The sequence below is a fragment of the Eleutherodactylus coqui genome, chromosome 2, assembly GCF_035609145.1.
Source record: "Eleutherodactylus coqui strain aEleCoq1 chromosome 2, aEleCoq1.hap1, whole genome shotgun sequence".
Lineage (NCBI taxonomy): Eukaryota > Metazoa > Chordata > Amphibia > Anura > Eleutherodactylidae > Eleutherodactylus > Eleutherodactylus coqui.
Genome location: NC_089838.1, coordinates 293,882,536 through 293,901,790, shown reverse-complemented (window position 1 = coordinate 293,901,790; position 19,255 = coordinate 293,882,536). Strand labels below are relative to the sequence as shown.

At 49.0% G+C, this 19,255-nt stretch overlaps 1 protein-coding gene across 4 annotated transcripts in view; it reads right to left on the bottom strand.

Annotated features, from left to right (window-relative positions):
• The window catches only part of LOC136612715 (uncharacterized), a 50,185-nt gene extending 49,358 nt beyond the window's left edge, over positions 1 to 827 (bottom strand). For 3 of the 4 annotated variants that reach the window (XM_066593263.1, XM_066593266.1, XM_066593267.1), the window contains exon 1: positions 674 to 827. The gene's annotated coding sequence lies outside the window, so the exon portion shown is untranslated. Of the gene's footprint in view, positions 1 to 656 lie in introns of all 4 variants that reach the window. The other variant, XM_066593265.1, reaches the window with a different exon arrangement.
• Between the last annotated feature and the right edge of the window lie 18,428 nt (positions 828 to 19,255).

The following is a 19,255-nucleotide window of genomic DNA, read 5'->3' as shown; positions in this document are numbered from 1 at the left end:
GGTTTGTCCAATTGGGGCAGTATAGATAGAGAAAAGAAGGGGACCAAGCACCAAGCCCTGGGGTACCCCGACAGCGAGAGGAAGTGGAGCAGAGATAGAACCAGCAAAGGAAGCAAATATCGTTAAAAGCAAAACCCACAAAACTGGTTTGTTCTCAACCCTCAAAAATGTAAAACCATATTATAAACCCCAAAATGGCGTCATTTATACAATACGCTACAACTCTAAGGCCAACGTGACAAGCGCAAAAATGTGTGTGACCGATACGTAGAGAACAGAACTCATTGATTTCCACGGGTTCATTCACATTAACGGATTTCACAAAAACACAACAAATGCATTCGCTTGCATGAAGGGGGCTTCAGTGCTATCATCACCACCACTATCCGTTAGTACAGAGGTCCCAAACTCCAGTGCTCAGGGACCACCAACAGGTCATGTTTTCAGGATCTCCTATAGTATGAACACCTGTGGCAATGTCTGAGGCACTGACAATAATGACATCACCTGTGTAACACTGAGGAAATCCTGAAAACATGACCTGTTGGCGGTCCCTGAGGACTGGAGTTGGGGAACACTGCGTTAGTAGACTGCCTCACGCCCCTTTACATTAGTAGTAGAACTACTAGACACAGCATGCCCTACAGACTACTTGCCTGCTGTAGGAACTTACAGAAGTAGCTGGGATTTGTAGTTCCGCCGTACTCAGGAAGGGCCTCCTAGGACTACAACTCCCACCCGGCTCTCACCGCACGATCTAGTCTCCACAGCTACAGGGTTCCCACCAGGCTCTGTCTAGAATGGAGTTGCTGCTGGTAGGATGATGTCACGTGGTGGGCGGGGCCTCTGGGGTGATAGGAAGTAGCTCATAACAGGAAATAGCAACATCACAGAGCTGGGGCTAGTGTGTAGTGGGGGAAAGGAGGTTCTCCTTCTGGGGTCTCTCACTACTAAGCAGGCTAGAATGGTGAGGGAGGTGCAGGAAGTTCTTCCTCTGCAGCCCCTGTTCTGGCCATCTCAGACTAGAATGAGCTGATTTCCGTCTGCGCAGTGCTCCTCTCAACTCCCAATACTGCTGCACCCAGAGAGCGGTGCACACTGACTACTACTGAGCACCACCGCCAGCGTTCGTGTTATGGCCACCTCCGCATAACATGACTGGCGGAAAATTGATAGATTCGCAGATTTTAGCAACATTTCCGATGTGGGAATACTGCAGATTTGCCGTCGAATTTTCCACTCCTGTTGTAGTCTATCACACGAGAAAATCGCAGACAGTATTGATGCGATGCGAGATTATTTTCAAGGAAAAAGCATCGCTGGCGCTCAGACATCACATTAGCAAACATGCGATATTGCCGTGAGTTTCTCTCTACGGCCAGATTTACACGGGTGCAAGCATATTTACGTGAGCATTTTTGGTGCGTTTTTTTAGTGATGGATGTTGTGTTTTTCGTGCGTCTCTTGTGTTTGTTTTTTGTACCTTGTGCAAAAACCACGTGACCAAGTTCTCATAAATTGAAAAGGACAATTAAGTTGAAAATTGAAAAAAATGTTTGGTGCTGGGAATGTTACAACTAATTTAGTGTATATTTGGCCTATTATTTACGAATATGCAAACAGTTTCTCTCCATCGGCTATAGTTTTGGCGCATGGCCAGCCGCCCCGCGTCACATCACCAATCTTATTCATACATTTAGTTTGTCCCGACCGGTAGTGAGGAACGGTTGTGTACATTTGTCGCTAGAGGTGTTGTAGCTAGACAATCATTGTGTTCAGGGGCATACCTAAAGGCTCAGGGGCCCGGGTGCAAAAGTTCAGCTTGCCCCCCCTTCAGCTGCAAAACAAATTTCCATACATGATCTAGCCCCTTGGTGTAAACTTTCCAAATATGACGCATTTTCTGTGCTACATGAAAATTTGTTTGTAGCCCCTTAGGCCACTCTCACACAAACGCTAGGGTACTATGTGATCGCTGATTCCTCTCACACTGGTGACATCATCGCAGATCCTGGAAGCTGCTGTCAGCTCTGCCAGTGGGGGTCTGTGTAAGATGGCTGTGAGGTGAGTGATAGCAGCGGCTGTCCTCTCCAGGACGACTGGGGAGATCTATCAGCATCCCTTCATCCTCTCCCGCAACAGCAACACACTGCTGGTGACCAACCAGTCAAGCACTCAGCCTGCAATCTCTATATCTCGGGGGCCGCTAGGCCCCCTGACTGCAAGGGCCGGGTAGGAATCGCGCCCCCTGCTCCCACTAGCGGTATGCCTCTGGTTGTGTTGTTTGAACGTTTATACACAGGATGGTTTGCTCCAGTTGGAGCAGTTGTTTAAATCACTCCTGAAGTTGTTTAAATTACCCAAATGTATTTTGCTACATTTGTGGAGAATATACCCTACGCGAAAATAGGAAACCTATATCAGACTTCATGAAAAAGGTCTACCATGCATACTTTGGCGTAAAGTTTGGTAATCAAGACAAAAGTTGGGCTCCACATGTTGTATGCAAACTGTGCGTTGAACACTTAAGACAATGGAGTCATGGGAAAAAAAGAAGCTTAAAATTCAGTGTGCCGATGGTGTGGAGGGAACAAACAAACCACATTGATGACTGTTACTTTTGTAAAGTGAGTATTACTGGACTGTATCGAAGGAATCGTAGCAAGTGGACATACCCTGATTTACCCTCTGCAAGACGCCCTCTCCCACACTCAGATGACGTACCAATCCTTCTTTTCACGAGTTACCAGATCTTTCAGAGGATGAACTGACTACTTCAGATGTCCATTACGATACAGAAGATGGCAGGGACAGTGACTATGTTGAACTTTCTGCATGTCCCTAACATTTTAATCAAAGTGAGATGAGTGACCTAATCAGAGACCTTAGCCTTTCAAAAGAAGCTGCTGAATTACTTGCTTGTCGATTGAACGACAAGAATGTACTTGAACGTGGAACAAGAATAACATTCTACCGTATGAGGAAAAAAGATTTGCTACCATTTTTCTACGAAGAAAACAATCTAGTATTTTGTAAAGATATTAAGACTCATGATAAACATGATACACCCTCAATATGTTCCTGACGATTGGCGTCTATTTATAGACAGTTCAATGTGTTCTTTTGAGCCATAGAAACATATATGGGTCAATACCAATTGCCCACACCACCAAAATGTAGGAAGAATACAAAACCATAGCTTTGGCCTTGGAGAAGATACACTACCAAGAACATCAATGGGATATATGTGTTGATATAAAAATGGTCAATTTCCTATTAGGCCAACAAAGTGGGTACACAAAATATCCATGTTTTATGTGTCTCTGTGACTCTAGGGCGAAACAAGGCCACTGGGTGAAACGACAGTGGCCTATGAGGGAGAACATGGTTGTTGGTGAAAAAAATTTGATTCAAGAACCATTGGTTGGAAGAGACAAAATAATCCTGTCCCCACTTCACATAAAGCAAGGCCTGTTGAAGCAGTTTGTGAAGGCTCTTGATTATGATGGACGATGCTTTCAATATATATGTGGGAAAGTGCCTGGCCTAAGTACAGAAGAATTAAAAGCTGGCATTTTCGATGGTCCATAAATCAGACAATTTATAAATGATAGTGGCTTCGTCGACTCCATGAGTAATGTTGAGTGCAGTGCATGGATGTCATTCATTTGGGTTGTTAAAAACCTTTTGGGCAACCACAAAGCACCAAATGATGCTGAGTTAGTAAACAATATGCTTAACAATTACAGAGATCCTGGATGTAATAGAAGCATTAAGGTTCACTGCCTTCACAGCCACTTGGACCGTTTTCGACATAATTTGGGTGATTTCAGCCAAGAACAAGGTGAAAGATTTCACCAAGACTAGAGATGAGTGAGCGTACTCGTCCGAGCTTGATGCTCGTTCGAGTATTAGGGTACTCAAGATGCTCGTTACTCGAGACGAGCACCACGCGGTGTTCGAGTCACTTCCATTTTCTTCCCAGAAAAGTTTGTGACGTTTTCTGGCCAATAGAAACACAGGGAAAGCATTACAACTTCCTCCTGTGAAGTTCCAGCCCTATCCCACCCCCCTGCAGTGAGTGGCTGGGGAGATCAGGTGACACCCGAGTATATAAACTGGGGCCGGCCGCGGCTCGCCACAGATGCACGCTGAGAGACATTAGGGAAGGTGCCGTCCTGCTGTAGCTGCTATAGGGAGAGTGTTACGCTATTATCTTCGTCTTCAGGAACCCCAACGGTCCTTCTTAGGGCCACATCTGACCGTGTGCAGTACTGTTGAGGCTGCTTTTAGCAGTTTTGCACATTTTTATTTTTTTTGTATATCAGGCGTGCAGACCATAGCGTCCTCAGTCTGCAGTCATTTTACTGAGTATAGGGGCAGTACTGGTGAGGCAGGGACAGTGGTACAGGGAAAGAGATATACTGGCTATATAGGTAGCGGGCTTTTTCAAAAAAATTGGAAAAAAAAATCTTTGGGCTGCCTGTGACCGTGTTCAGTTTACTGCGTGTCTGCTGGGGGTAGTAGTCGCTCACTTTTACCCAGCTAGGTGTTACTGCAGCCTTGCGCATAATTGTTTCTGGCTGCACTGTGCTTTCAATAACCACAGTCATACTCCAACAGGGAAATCCATATACAGGCTATATAGGCAGTGGTCTTTTTCCCAAAAATTGGAAAAAAATACTATATTTGGGCTGCCTGTGACCGTCTTCAGTTTACTGCGTGTGTGCTGGGGGTAGTAGTCGCTCATTATTACCCAGCTAAGCCTGTGACTGTCTACAGTTTACTGTGTGTCTGCTGGGGGTAGTAGTGGCTCATTAATACCCAGCCTTGTGCATAATTTTTTCTGGCTGCACTGTGCTTTCAATAACCACAGTCATCCTCCAACAGGGAAATCCATATACAGGCTATATAGGCAGTGGGCTTTTTCCCAAAAATTGGAAAAAAATACTATATTTGGGCTGCCTCTGACCGTCTTCAGTTTACTGCGTGTCTGCTGGGGGTAGTAGTCGCTCATTATTACCCAGCTAAGCGTTACAGCAGGCTTGCGCATAATTGTTTCCTGGCTCTGCTGTGTCCGTTATATGATCGCCGTCATCCCGCCAGAGGGAAAGAGTATACATATATACGCTGCATACGGTATCTGTCTGGTTTTTCACTTCATCATTTTAAAAAATTGAAGCAAAATACTTAAGGCCTACCACTGGCCTTTGGCCACTTGACTGGTTCTTCGCTGTGAATTCCAGTAGCTCAGTCATACGCACCTAGGTCTCACTACAGGCTTGCGCATAATTGTTTCCTGGCTCTGCTGTGTCTGTTACATGATCGCCGTCATCCCGCCAGAGGGAAAGAGTATACATATATACGCTGCATACGGTGTCTGTGTGGTTTTTCACCTCACCATTTATTTTTTTTTTTATTATTCTTTGTTTATTGACAGAAGCAAAGTAATATCAACAATTATAATGTTACATGCGTTGAGATCTACATACAATCTTAGCTGAACAGCATCAAAAAAGTTTTTTGTTTTTTTTATTTTAACAAGAAAAATAATAAAAGGAGGGGTGGGGAGGGGTGCGGGGGGCGGGGTGGGGGGGGATTTGTGAGGTGATGGGGAAGGGAAAGGGGTAGGAATAAGCGCATCTAGCGTCTCCGGCGGTGTTAAGTTTATGGAATGAGACATGTCAGTAATGAGCCTACAACCCAAACAGTTATAGCTATATAATGTTTTAGGTGAGTCTAGGTACATCAAAGGTGTCAAAGAATTAGCTTTTATTCCGTTGTGGTCTTTTTGTGAGTAGCAGAGTGATTTCCAGGCCAGGAGCCCCAAGTTTTCTCAAATTGTTTGTGTGTTCTATTTGCCCAGCTCGACAACTCCTCAAATCTGTGAATTTCATTGACCTTTGTCTGCCATTGGGAGAAGGTAGGAGCTCATCTCACCATTTTAAAAAATTGAAGCAAAATACTTAAGGCCTACCTCTGGCCTTTGGCCACTTGACTGGTTCTGCCCTGTGAATTCCAGTAGCTCAGTCATACGCACCTAGGTCTGACTACAGGCTTGCGCATAATTGTTTCCTGGCTCTGCTGTGCGTTCCGTAAGCGAAGTCAGCCTCCAACCACAGGCCAATAAGTGGCACATTTAATTACAGCGTTCTGTTTCCGCTGTACTCGTAATACACCATGCTGAGGGGTAGGGGTAGGCCTAGAAGACGTGGACGTGGACGCGGGCGAGGACACGGAGGCCCAGGTCAGGGTGTGGGCACAGGCCGAGCTCCTGTTCCAGGTGTATCGCAGCCGACTGCTGCGGGATTAGGAGAGAGGCAAGTTTCTGGGGTCCCCAGATTCATCTCACAATTAATGGGTCCATGCGGTAGACCTTTATTAGAAACTGAGCAGTGTGAGCAGGTCCTGTCGTGGATGGCAGAAAGTGCATCCAGCAAACTATCCACCGTCACCACCCAGTCTTCTACGCTGCCTACTGCTGCATCCCTGAATCCTCTCGCTGCTGCTCCTCCCTTCTCCCAGCCTCCTCCCTCCCAGCAAATGACACATTCAGAAGAGCAGGCAGGCTCCCAGGAACTGTTCTCGGGTCCCGGCCTTGAGTGCGAAAAAATGGATCCTCTAGCACCTGAGGAGTTTCTCATGACCGATGCCCAACCTTTGGAAAGTTCCCAGGATCCGGGTGAGGAGACTGGGGACTGGGGACTTCCGGCAACTGTCTCAAGAGCTTTCAGTGGGTGAGGAGGACGATGACGATGAGACACAGTTGTCTATCAGTGAGGTAGTAGTAAGGGCAGTAAGTCCGAGGGAGGAGAGCACAGAGGATTCGGAGGAAGAGCAGCTGGACGATGAGGTGACTGACCCCACCTGGTTTGCTAAGCCTACTGAGGACAGGTCTTCAGAGGGGGAGGAAAGTGCAGCAGCAGGGCAGGTTGGAAGAGGCAGTGCGGTGGCCAGGGGTAGAGGCAGGGCCAGACCGAATAATCCACCAACTGTTTCCCAAAGCACCCCATCGCGCCATGCCACCCTGCAGAGGCCGAGGTGCTCAAAGGTGTGGCAGTTTTTCACTGAGAGTGCAGATGACCGACGAACTGTGGTGTGCAAGGTTTGTCGTGCCAAGATCAGCCGGGGAGCCACCACCACCAGCCTCACCACCACCAGCATGCACAGGCATATAATGGCCAAGCACCCCACAAGGTGGGACGAAGGCCGTTCACCGCCTCCGGTTTGCACCACTGCCTCTCCCCCTGTGCCCCAACCCCCCTCTCAGGACACAGGCACAACCGTCTCCCGGCCTGTACCCACACCCTCACCTCCGCTGTCCTCGGCCCCATCCAGCAATGTCTCTCAGCGCAGCGTCCAGCCGTCGCTAGTGCAACTGTTTGAGCGCAAGCGCAAGTACGCCACCACGCACCCGCACGCTCAAGCATTAAATGTGCACATAGCCAAATTGATCAGCCTGGAGATGCTGCCGTATAGGCTTGTGGAAACGGAGGCTTTCAAAAACATGATGGCGGCGGCGGCCCCGCGCTACTCGGTTCCCAGTTGCCACTACTTTTCCCGATGTGCCGTCCCAGCCCTGCACAACCACGTCTCTCGCAACATTGTATGCACCCTCACCATTGCGGTTACTGGCAAGGTCCACTGAACAACGGACACGTGGACAAGCACAGACGGGCAGGGCCACTATATCTCCCTGATGGCACATTGGGTGAATTTAGTGGAGGCTGGGACCGAGTCAGAGCCTGGGACCGCTCACGTCCTACCCACCCCCAGAATTGCGGGCTCAAGCTCGGTGCTGGTATCTGCGGCAGTGTATGCTTCCTCCACTAAACCACCCTCCTCCTCCTACGCAACCTCTGTCTCACAATCAAGATGTGTCAGCAGCAGCACGTCGCCAGCAGTCGGTGTCGCGCGGCGTGGCAGCACAGCGGTGGGCAAGCGTCAGCAGGCCGTGCTGAAACTACTCAGCTTAGGAGAGAAGAGGCACATGGCCCACGAACTGCTGCAGGGCCTGACAGAGCAGACCGACCTCTGGCTTTCGCCGCTGAGCCTCCAACCGGGCATGGTCGTGTCTGACAACGGCCGTAACCTGGTGGCAGCTCTGCAGCTCGGCAGCCTCACACACGTGCCATGCCTGGTCCACGTCTTTAATTTGGTGGTTCAGCGGTTTCTGAAAAGCTACCCACACTTGTCAGACCTGCTTGGAAAGGTGCGCCGGGTCAGCGCACATTTCCGCAAGTCCAACACGGACGCTGCCACCCTGCGGACCCTGCAACATCGGTTTAATCTGCCAGTGCACCGACTGCTGTGCGACGTGCCCACACGGTGGAACTCTACGCTCCACATGTTGGCCAGGCTCTATGAGCAGCGTAGAGCTATAGTGGAATACCAACTCCAACATGGGTGGCGTAGTGGGAGTCAGCCTCCTCAATTCTTTACAGAAGAGTGGTCCTGGTTGGCAGACATCTGCCAGGTCCTTGGAAACTTTGAGGAGTCTACCCAGATGGTGAGCGGCGATGCTGCAATCATTAGCGTCACCATTCCTCTGCTATGCCTCTTGAGAAGTTCCCTGCAAAGCATAAAGGCAGACGCTTTCCGCTCAGAAACGGAGGTGGGGGAAGACAGTATGTCGCTCGATAGTCAGAGCACCCTCATGTCTATATCTCAGCGCGTTGAGGAGGAGGAAGAGGAGGTGGAGGGGGAGGAGCCTGAGGAGGAGCAGGGGGAAGAGACAGCCGGGCCCACTGCTGAGGGTACCCTTGCTGCTTGCCTGTCATCCTTTCAGTGTGTATGGCCTGAGGAGGAGGAGGAGGATCCTGAAAGTGATCTTCCTAGTGAGGACAGCCATGTGTTGCTTACAGGTACCCTGGCACACATGGCTGACTTCATGTTAGGATGCCTTTCTCGTGACCCTCGCGTTAGACGCATTCTGGCCACTACGGATTACTGGGTGTACACACTGCTCGACCCACGGTATAAGGAGAACCTTTCCACTCTCATACCCGAAGAGGAAAGGGGTTCGAGAGTGATGCTATACCACAGGACCCTGGTGGACAAACTGATGGTAAAATTCCCATCCGACAGCGCTAGTGGCAGAAGGCGCAGTTCCGAGGGCCAGGTAGCAGGGGAGAGGGGAGGCGCGGAGATCAGGGGAACACTCTCCAAGGCCTTTGACAGCTTTATGGCTCCCCAGCAAGACTGTGTCACCGCTCCCCAGTCAAGGCTGAGTCGGCGGGAGCACTGTAAAAGGATGGTGAGGGAGTATGTAGCCGATCGCACGACCGTCCTCCGTGACGCCTCTGCTCCGTACAACTACTGGGTGTCGAAGCTGGACACGTGGCCTGAACTCGCGCTGTATGCCCTGGAGGTGCTTGCTTGCACTGCGGCTAGCGTCTTGTCAGAGAGGGTGTTTAGTGCGGCTGGGGCAATTATCACGGATAAGCGTACCCGCCTGTCAACTGACAGTGCCGACAGGCTTACATTTATAAAGATGAACAAAACCTGGATTTCCCCAGACTTCTCTTCTCCACCAGCGGACAGCAGCGGTACCTAAACAATACGTAGGCTGCACCCGCGGATGGAAGCATCGTTCTCTATCACCATAAAAAACGGGGACCTTTTAGCTTCATCAATCTGCGTATTATATTCATCCTCCTCCTCCTGCTCCTCCTCCTGAAACCTCACGTAATCACGCCAAACGGGCAATTTTTCTTAGGCCCACAAGGCTCAGTCATATGACTTTTGTAAACAATGTTTATACGTTTCAATTCTCATTAAAGCATTGAAACTTGCACCTGAACCAATTTTTATTTTAACTGGGCTGCCTCCAGGCCTAGTTACAAATAAAGCCACAGTAACCAAAGCGATTAATGGGTTTCACCTGCCCTCTTGGTTGGGCATGGGCAATTTTTCTGAGGTACATTAGTACTGTTGGTACACCAATTTTTTTGGGCCCTCGCCTACAGTGTAATCCTAATAATTTTTATGGGCTCCGCCTGCACTCATGGTACAGCAAGGTGTGTGGGGTTGACCTACACTTTTGCTACATAAATGTAACTGGGGCCTTGTCTATACTGCAACTACTGAAATGTGAAAGAGACTGTTATCTCCCTAAACTGCTGCAACGGGAATGTTACTGTGGCCTGTCTTGACTGCTACTACTACTGAAATGGAACTAATACTGTGCTCCCCCTATATTGCTGCTAGTGATATGTTACTGGGGCCTGTCTAGACTGCTACTACTACTGAAATGGAACTAATACTGTACTCCCCCTATACTGCTGCTAGTGATATGTTACTGGGGCCTGTCTAGACTGCAACTACTACTGAAATAGAACTAATACTGTGCTCCCCTTATACTGCTGCTAGTGATATGTTACTGGGGCCTGTCCAGACTGCTACTACTACTCAAATGGAACTAATACTGTGCTACCCCTATACTGCTGCTAGTGATATGTTACTGGGGCCTGTCTAGACTGCTACTACTACTGAAATGGAACTAATACTGTGCTTCCCCTATACTGCTGCTTTAGAATTGTTACTGGGGCCTGTCTTGACTGCTACTATTACTGAAATGGGCGGTTGGGCAGCATGTTACCCAGGAGAAGTGGCAGCGGAGTGTCATGCAGGCAGTGATTGTGCTTTGTTGGAGGTAGTGTGGTGCTTAGCTAAGGTATGCCTTGCTAATGAGGGTTTTTCAGAAGTAAAAATTGTTGGGGGGGGGCCCACTCTTGCCGCTATTGTGGCTTAAGAGTGGGACCTGGGAACTTGAGATGCATCCCAACACGTAGCCCCTCGCCTGCCCTATCCGTTGCTGTGTCGTTCCCATCACTTTCTTGAATTTCCCAGATTTTCACAAATGAAAACCTTAGCGGAGCATAGGTCCCATACAAAAATGCTCGGGTCGCCCATTGACTTCAATGGGGTTCGTTACTCGAAACGAACCCTCGAGCATCGCGGGAAGTTCGACTCGAGTAACGAGCACCCGACCATTTTGTTGCTCGCTCATCTCTAACCAAGACATTAGGACCATGGAAGATCGTTATCGGGGACGATGGGATAAACATATGATGGCTGATTACTGCTGGAATTTTCTTTCACGAATGTCCCATAAAAGAAGTTTCCTAAAGTAATGTCTGTTTCACCAAGCAGGGGTCAAAAAGGGCAGCTCAGTGCTAATGGTTAAAATCCCATGCATTTCGTGCGGTGTTTCCATATTTCTGTCCACCCCCTGTATATTAACCCTCAATGCAGTGGCTTGTTTTTTGGCAGAGCGAGTTGTAGTTTCTATTAGTACCATTTTGGGGTACATACAACTTTTTGATAGTGATTCTATGCAAATTTTTAAAGGAAAAAAACAGGGTTCTGGTATAAAAAAATTATAACTTTTTGGGAGTTAACACCAGGCGCTGCTATTTTTTTTTAACATGAACAGGGCCTAGTGTTAGGGGGCATAACCTTGCATGGACCATTACATTTAGTATAATTTATGCCAGAAATTGGCATAAATTATAGCTGAAGCCTATGCCAGCTTGTAGGTGATGTAGGCTTCATTGTGGCAGAAGGACAGTGCCACCAGATGTGACAAATGTATTAAGAGGCTTGAGCATCTTAAAGGGAATCTGTTACCAACTATGAGCACCATAAATTACGTTATGGCGCTCTCATGTGGCAGGTTCCCAGGAGTTCGGGATGTACATTTCATACTTACCCTGCTCCCCAGTCCCACGTTGTCAACCCCAAAAGTCAGCGCATAGACTGTACATCGTACTCAAAGCTGCAGCATGTGCATGTGTACTCCCAAGGAGATTGCACACAGTGTGCAGCTTTGAGTCCACCATAGAGTCCGAGTGCCAACTTTTGAGGGCGACAGCATGGGAATGGGTCGTTAGATATGTATAACGATTACATCCTCGGACTCATGGAAACCTGCTCTATGAGCACCATAACTTAGTTCATAGTGCCTATAGCTGGCGACAGGTTCCCTCTAATACATTTATCGCACTTTGCCATGGACAATGTTTACTTCGAGTGAGAATGTCTGAGTAAATATGCCACCATGTATCTCAGCTTCTGAACTACTACAGTTACAAAGAATACAAAGGAGTGGATGGAATGAACATATTTATTGTCTTCTAGAACATGGAAGAATGTTTATGGATGATAACAGACTACGCCATCTTCGTCTTCTTATACGGAGGTGCATCAACCTCTGCATAGTCCAAGGCTTCACATGCATAATCACAATCCTCTGCGTTCTCCTCTCCGATGTCTTGTCCAGATGGAGCATCTTCCTCCTCTTTTACCTGCTTCTCGTAAGACTGATTTGAGTTGGCGAGGCTACAGCATGGCACCTGCCCTGATCCCTTGGCTTCTGGAGCGGGATCGGTGCTACAGACCTTTCTGCTATTGTCTTTTTCATCTTTTAAGAAGGGATTTTGGCCCTGGAACAGCAATAATCAAGTGTTACAAGACATGCAGTGATAATAAGATGATCTGCAGGCCGAAATCAGTAGATCCGACTAATGCATTAACAGGCACACAATTCTGAATATATTAGGCACATCTCAGGTCATCCTCCACAAAAATAAATCTACGCCATATAAGTCATAAAAATCTATGTTCTAGCATAAAATACAGTAAATGTGACAGTAAGCAGGTTGGCACGTCCCCTGCTGCTAAGCCCAGCCCACAATTAAAGGGAATTCGTTAGGTCAAAGTGCTATCCAAAGAGCAGGCATGATGTTATAGAGCAGGAGGAGTTGAGCAGATTGATATATAGTTTTATGAGGAAAATTCAGTATAACTTGTATTTTTATTTATATCTCTGCACATTCAGAGCTGAACAGTCCAGTGGGCGGAGCTATCAGTGACTGACAGCTACCCGTGTATGTATAGTCATACACAGCTGTCAATCACTGATAGTTCCGCCCATTGGACTCTTCAGCTCAGAATATGAGGAGATGTAAATGAAAAAATATCAACTATAGTGATATAAAACTATATATAAATCTGCTCAGCTCCTCCTGCTCTGTAACATCATGTCTGTGGTTTGGGCAGCGAGTTTAAGCTGACAGATTCCCTTTAAAAAGGGATGAAACTGGCATGAAAAAAAATAAGTCGCATTTTTTTGCACAAAAATCCCACTTTTGACAATATTGTGACTTTTTGATTATAAAATCCTGGTGCCATATATTCTTTACCTCCTTCTAGCTGCAGCCCTCCTTCATTTTCATTTGTTCCTCCCTACTTAAAAAAAAATCTGAACTTCTTTCCTTTTCTAGCGACATAATTAGAGATGAGCAAGCACCAAAATGCTCGGGTGCTCGTTACTCGGGACGAAATTATCGCGATGCTCGAGGGTTCGTTTTGAGTAATGAACCCCATTGAAGTCAATTGGCGACCTGAGTATTTTTGTATATCGCCGATGCTCGCTAAGGTTTTCATTTGTGAAAATCTGGGCAATTCAAGAAAGTGATGGGAACGACACAGCAACGGATAGGGCAGGCGAGGGGCTACATGTTGGGCTGCATCTCAAGTTCCCAGGTCCCACTATTAAGCCACAATAGCGGCAAGAGTGCCCCCCCCCTCCCAACAACTTTTACTTCTGAAAAGCCCTCATTAGCAATGCATACCTTAGCTAAGCACCACACTACCTCCAACAAAGCACAATCACTGCCTGCATGACACTCCGCTGCCACTTCTCCTGGGTTACATGCTGCCCAACCCCCCGCACGACCCAGCGTCCACAGCGCACACCAAAGTGTCCCTGCGCAGCCTTCAGCTGCACTCATGCCACACCACCCTCATGTCTATTTATAAGTTTGTCTGCCATGAGGAGGAACCGCAGGCACACACTGCAGAGGGTTGGCACGGCTAGGCAGCGACCCTCTTTAAAAGGGGCGGGGCGATAGCCCACAATGCTGTACAGAAGCCATGAGAAATATAATCCTGTGCCACCGCCATCAGGAGCTGCACACGTGGGCATAGCAATGGGGAACCTATGTGCCACACACTATTCATTCTGTCAAGGTGTCTGCATGCCCAAGTCAGACCGCTGTTTTTTATAAATAGTCACAGGCAGGTACAACTCCGCAATGGGAATTTCGTGTGCACCCACAGCATGGGTGGCTCCCTGGAACCCACCGGCTGTACATAAATGTATCCCATTGCAGTGCCCATCACAGCTGAGGTAACGTCCGATTAAATGCAGGTGGGCTTGGGCCCACACTGCATGCCCCAGTCAGACTGGGGTTCTTTAGAAGTGGACACATGCAGTTACAACTCCCTGTGGACCCACAGCATGGGTGGGTGCCAGGAAGCCACCGGCGGTACATAAATATATCCCATTGCATTGCCCATCACAGCTGATGTAACGTCACCTTTAATGCAGGTGGGCAAAAAATTAATTGGATTACACTGTAGGCGAGGGCCCCAAAAAATTGGTGTACCAACAGTACTAATGTACCTCAGAAAAATTGCCCATGCCCAACCAAGAGGGCAGGTGAAACCCATTAATCGCTTTGGTTAATGTGGCTTAATTGGTAACTAGGCCTGGAGGCAGCCCAGTTAAAATAAAAATTGGTTCAGGTGAAAGTTTCAACGCTTTAATGAGCATTTAAACGTATAAAAATTGTTTACAAAAATTATATGACTGAGCCTTGTGGGCCTAAGAAAAATTGCCCGTTCGGCGTGATTACGTGAGGTTTCAGGAGGAGGAGGAATATTATACACAGATTGATGAAGCAAAAAGGTCCCCGTTTTTGATGGTGATAGAGAACGATGCTTCCATCCGCGGGTGCAGCCTACGTATTGCTTAGGTATCGCTGCTGTCCGTTGGTGAAGAAGAGAAGTCTGGGGAAATCCAGGCTTTGTTCATCTTGATGAGTGTAAGCCTGTCGGCACTGTCGGTTGACAGGCGGGTACGCTTATCTGTGATGATTCCCCCAGCCGCACTAAACACCCTCTCTGACAAGACACTAGCCGCAGGACCAGCAAGCACCTCCAGGGCATACAGCGCGAGTTCAAGCCACGTGTCCAGCTTCGACACCCAGTAGTTGTAGGGGGCAGAGGCGTCACCGAGGACGGTCGTGCGATCGCTACGTACTCCCTCACCATCCTTTTACAGTGCTCCCGCCAACTCAGCCTTGACTGGGGAGCGGTGACACAGTCTTGCTGGGCAGCCATAAAGCTGGCAAAGGCCTTGGAGAATGTTCCCCTGCCTGCGCTGTACATGCTGCCTGATCTCTGCGCCTCCCCTGCTACCTGGCCCTCGGAACTGCACCTTCTGCCACTAGCGCTGTCGGATGGGAATGTTACCATCAGTTTGTCCGCCAGGGTCCTGTGGTATAGCATCACTCTCGAACCCCTTTCCTCTTCGGGTATGTGAGTGGAAAGGTTCTCCTTATACCGTGGGTCGAGCAGTGTGTACACCCAGTAATCCATAGTGGCCAGAATGCGTGTAACGCGAGGGTCTCGAGAAAGGCATCCTCACATGAAGTCAGCCATGTGTGCCAGGGTACCTGTATGCAACACATGGCTGTCCCCACTAGGAAGATCACTTTCAGGATCCTCCTCCTCCTCCTCCGGCCATACACGCTGAAAGGATGACAGGCAAGCAGCATGGGTACCCTCAGCAGTGGGCCAAGCTGTCTCTTCCCCCTCCTCCTCATGCTCCTCCCCCTCCTCCTCAACGTGCTGAGATATAGACATGAGGGTGCTCTGACTATCCAGCGACATACTGTCTTCCCCCGCCTCCGTTTCCAAGCGCAAAGCGTCTGCCTTTATGCTTTGCAGGGAACTTCTCAAGAGGCATAGCAGAGAAATGGTGACGCTAATGATTGCAGCATCCCCGCTCACCATCTGGGTAGACTCCTCAAAGTTTCCAAGGACCTGGCAGATGTCTGCCAACCAGGCCCACTCTTCTGTAAAGAATTGAGGAGGCTGACTCCCACTACGCCGCCCATGTTGGAGTTGGTATTCCACTATAGCTCTACGCTGCTCATAGAGCCTGGCCAACATGTGGAGCGTAGAGTTCCACCGTGTGGGCACGTCGCACAGCAGTCGGTGCACTGGCAGATTAAACCGATGTTGCAGGGTCCGCAGGGTGGCAGCGTCCGTCTTGGACTTGCGGAAATGTGCGCTGACCCGGCGCACCTTTCCGAGCAGGTATGACAAGTGTGGGTAGCTTTTCAGAAAGCGCTGAACCACCAAATTAAAGACATGGGCCAGGCATGGCACGTGCGTGAGGCTGCCGAGCTGCAGAGCCGCCACCAGGTTACGGCCGTTGTCACACACGACCATGCCCGGTTGGAGGCTCAGCGGCGCAAGCCAGCGGTCGGTCTGCTCTGTCAGACCCTGCAGCAGTTCGTGGGCCGTGTGCCTCTTCTCTCCTAAGCTGAGTAGTTTCAGCACGGCCTGCTGACGCTTGCCCACCGCTGTGCTGCCACGCCGCGCGACACCGACTGCTGGCGACGTGCTGCTGCTGCTGACACATCTTGATTGCGAGACAGAGGTTGCGTTGGAGGAGGAGGAGGAGGGTGGTTTAGTGGAGGAAGCATACACCGCCGCAGATACCAGCACCGAGCTGGGGCCCGCAATTCTGGGGGTGGGTAGGACGTGAGCGGTCCCAGGCTCTGACTCTGTCCCAGCCTCCACTAAATTCACCCAATGTGCCGTTAGGGAGATATAGTGGCCCTGCCCGCCTTTGCTTGTCCACGTGTCCGTTGTTAAGTGGACCTTGGCAGTAACCGCGTTGGTGAGGGCGCGTACAATGTTGCGGGAGACGTGGTCGTGCAGGGCTGGGATGGCACATCGGGAAAGTAGTGGCGACTGGGAACCGAGTAGCGCGGGGCCGCCGCCGCCATCATGCTTTTGAAAGCCTCCGTTTCCACAAGCCTATACGGCAGCATCTCCAGGCTGATCAATTTGGCTATGTGCACGTTTAACGCTTGAGCGTGCGGGTGCGTGGTGGCGTACTTGCGCTTGCGCTCAAACAGTTGCGCTAGCGACGTCTGGACGCTGCGCTGAGAGACATTGCTGGATGGGGCCGAGGACAGCGGAGGTGAGGGTGTGGGTGCAGGCCGGTAGGCACTCGTGCCTGTGTCCTCAGAGGGGGGTTGGATCTCAGTGGCAGGTTGGGGCACAGGGGGAGAGGCAGTGGTGCAAACCGGAGGCGGTGAATGGCCTTCGTCCCACCTTGTGGGGTGCTTGGCCATCATATGCCTGCGCATGCTGGTGGTGGTGGCTCCCCAGCTGATCTTGGTGCGACAAAGGTTGCACACCACTGTTCGTCGGTCATCAGGCGTCTCTGTGAAAAACTGCCACACCTTAGAGCATCTTGGCCTCTGCAGGGTGGCATGGCGCGAGGGGGTGCTTTGGGAAACAGTTGGTGGATTATTCGGTCTGGCCCTGCCTCTACCCCTGGCCACCGCACTGGCTCGGCCTGTGCCCACACCCTGACTTGGGCCTCCGCGTCCTCGCCCGCGTCCACGTCCTCTAGGCCTACCCCTACCCCTCAGCATGCTGTATTACCAGTAGTGCAGAAACAGAACGCTGTAATTAAATGTGCCGCTTATTGGCCTGTGGTTGGAGGCTGACTTCGCTTACGGAACGCACAGCAGAGGCAGGAAAGAATTTTGCGCAAGCCAGCTGTAACACTTAGCTGGCTGCGTATGAATTAGGACAACTACCCCCAGCAGAGACCCAGTACACTTGTGGACAGGAATACAGTGGTGATGTAAGAGGCAACACAGTGGCAAGAAAGAATTTTGCGCAAGCCTGCTGTAACACTTAGCTGGCTGCGTATGAATTAGGACAACTACCCCCAGCAGAGACCCAGTACACTGAGGACGGTCACAGGCAGCCCAAATAGATTTTTTTTCCCAAATGTTTTTGGAAAGGCCCACTGCCTATATACACTAAATATGTCTTCTGTCCCTGCCTCACCACTACTGGCCCTGGACAATGTAAAATTACTGCAGGACGCAATGCTCTGCACGGCCGATATACAAAAAAAAAAAGTGCAACACTGCAAAAAGCAGCCTCCACACTACTGCACACGGTTAGATGTGGCCCTAAGAAGGACCGTTGGGGTTCTTGAAGCCTAAAATAACTCCTAACGCTCTCCCTATAGCAGCTCCGGCACCAGCAGCACTGTCCCTGATCTCTGTCAGAATGCATCTGTGGCGAGCCGCGGGAGGGGCCGATTTATACACTCGGGTGACACCTGATCTCGCCAGCCACTCACTGCAGGGGGGTGGTATAGGGCTTGAACGTCGCAGGGGGAAGTTGTAATGCCTTCCCTGTCTTTGTATTGGCCAGAAAAGCGCGCTAACGTCTCAGAGATGAAAGTGAAAGTAACTCGAACATCGCGTGGTACTCGTCACGAGTAACGAGCATCTCGAACACGCTATTACTCGAACGAGTATCAAGCTCGGACGAGTACACTCGCTCATCTCTAGACATAATCATTTGAGGGCTTGTTTATTGCAGCATTAGTTGTATTTTTCAATTATATCATTTAATGTTCTATGTGATGTATGGAAAATTAAGACTCCAGGGGGAGCCCAGTACCAATGTAGTTCACTGAAGGAAATGCACGCCAAGCATCCACCCCTCTCATTATCAGGAAGCAGTGTGAGTGGGTGTCTTATCGGTGTCTTGCACAGGTGTTATTGGCTCCTCCATTTGGTAGTCAGCTACCTGCATGGTGAGAGGAGGGTAAAAAATTTCTTAGAGTGAAATGGGAAAAACAAAACCAAAAACACAATTTCATAATTTTGTTGGGTTTTTGTAAATGGCGTGCAGTAGGAATGCCAGGCTATTGCTATCCATTGGGTCAATAAGCCAACGGCGATACCAAATTTATATAGTTTTTAATGTTGTATAATAATAAAATACCTTTTTTAAAATAAATAATTTCTGCTGCCTTCTTCTGACCACCAAAACTATATTTTTTAACCAATGGGCCGGTGTGAGGGCTTGCTTTCTTGCCCAGCGAGCTGTAGTTTCTATTAGTACCATTTGGGGGTACATAGACATTTTGGATAATTGTTATTCCATTTTCTTCTTGGAAGTGATGCGATCCAAAAACCCTGCAATTCTGGCATTCCGTATTTTGTTTATTTGCATTCACCATGCAGGATTAATTATGTGACATTGTACTGAAATGGACTTTTACAAACACAGTGATACTTTTTTTTAATGGGAAAGAGGTTTTCTTTTAATTTTAATCATTTTAATATTTTTACTA